Source organism: Pteropus medius, unplaced genomic scaffold (genome assembly GCF_902729225.1).
Source record: "Pteropus medius unplaced genomic scaffold, Ma_sr-lr_union100, whole genome shotgun sequence".
Classification (NCBI taxonomy): Eukaryota; Metazoa; Chordata; class Mammalia; order Chiroptera; family Pteropodidae; genus Pteropus; species Pteropus medius.
The window spans coordinates 18,663,457-18,664,875 of NW_024349797.1; the positions used below are offsets into that span (position 1 = coordinate 18,663,457).

At 45.3% G+C, this 1,419-nt stretch overlaps 1 pseudogene; it reads right to left on the reverse strand.

Moving 5' to 3' along the window:
* Positions 1-771: 771 nt before the first annotated feature.
* Positions 772-890, reverse strand: LOC120619822 (uncharacterized; annotated as a pseudogene).
* Positions 891-1,419: the final 529 nt, after the last annotated feature.

Below are 1,419 nucleotides of genomic sequence, written 5' to 3' on the forward strand. Positions count from 1 at the left end.
ACAGAGACTCCATGAGCTGAAAGGGCCTAGAGACGCTGCTGTGTCTGACACCCTGGTGGGACAGACGAGGAGCATGAGGAGCAGAGAGGAGGTGACATGTGCCCACAGGATCTCACAGGACGGAAGGGGCGGGGCGCCTGCCACGGTCCTGTGCTCAGCCTAAGCGCAGAGAAGCCTTCCAGCTTCTCTATTCATTCGGTTTACTCATTCTGACCATCTAAACATGACTCTATTCTTAATATAAGTTATTCGAACAATACACAATTAGAGGGAGCCTAAGGCAAAGGGTCCCTCACACTGTCGCTCACCTCCCAGTGCTACTTCTCGTCCCTGGCTACACACAGAGTGGCATCTGAAGCAAGATGCAGATGTCGTTAAAGACCTCATGATGGGGACATCATCCTGGGTGACCCAGTGGGCCCTAAATATAATCACCAGTACCCTCAGAGAAGGAGGCAGTGGGGGGTCTGACACACCCTCCCACCCCTTTTGCTAGGCGTGTATACACACATGTGTACTCGTACAAAAGTTGATTGGTGTTTTTTTCACAAGCAAGATCATGCTGTACATATTGATCCGCAACTTGCTTTTTTCCTCCCTTAACTGTATCTCATAAATCTTTCCATGTCAGTACATGCGAATTTGCCTCGTTCTCTTTATTTTTTTATTTTTTATTTATTTTTTATTTTTTTAGGTGAGGCAACCCTTCGTTGACCTCACAGATTGCAAGGACCTTGTCAGCTTACAATCCCTTATTTTTTTATTTTTTTACGCCTGGAGCACCTGGTCTTCCTAGGTGGTCTCCCATCCAAGTACTAACCAGGCCCCACCCTGCTTAGCTTCCAAGATCAGACGGGATTGGGTTTGTTCAGGGTGGCGTGGCCATAGAGAAATTTGCCTCATTCTTTTTCACGGCTGCGTAGCTTTCCACACTAGCAATAAATATCGTTTATTTCACCCTTCTTCTGAGCATTTCACTCACCTCCACTTTTTCACAAGCAATGTCGCAATGAATACCTTCTACAAGCCACACGTGTGCATGATGGGCACCTCTAAGGTGACTGGGAGTAAAATTACTGGATCAGAGATGTGGGCAGTTTAAATTTCAATAGACACTGCCTGATCATTCTCTAAAAGGGCCAAACTGATTCGTGTTCCCGCCAGGGGTAATGGAGGTTTTTCTGGGCAGGCAGATAGTTTTGCTGACAAGTTCGTATCAAGGATTTCACTTTCAAAGATTATATTTCAACTCCACCGAAGGCTCTTATAAAAACAAAGCCTTCTTAAAGAATATCGTGCAGTCCTACATTCCATGGTAGGAAAAAAAGTAGAAAAAGCGAAAAAAAGAAACGAATGCAAAAATCGCTTCAATTCCCCATCCACTGACAGTCGCTCTTAGCTTTCCTCGTAGACTTTTTC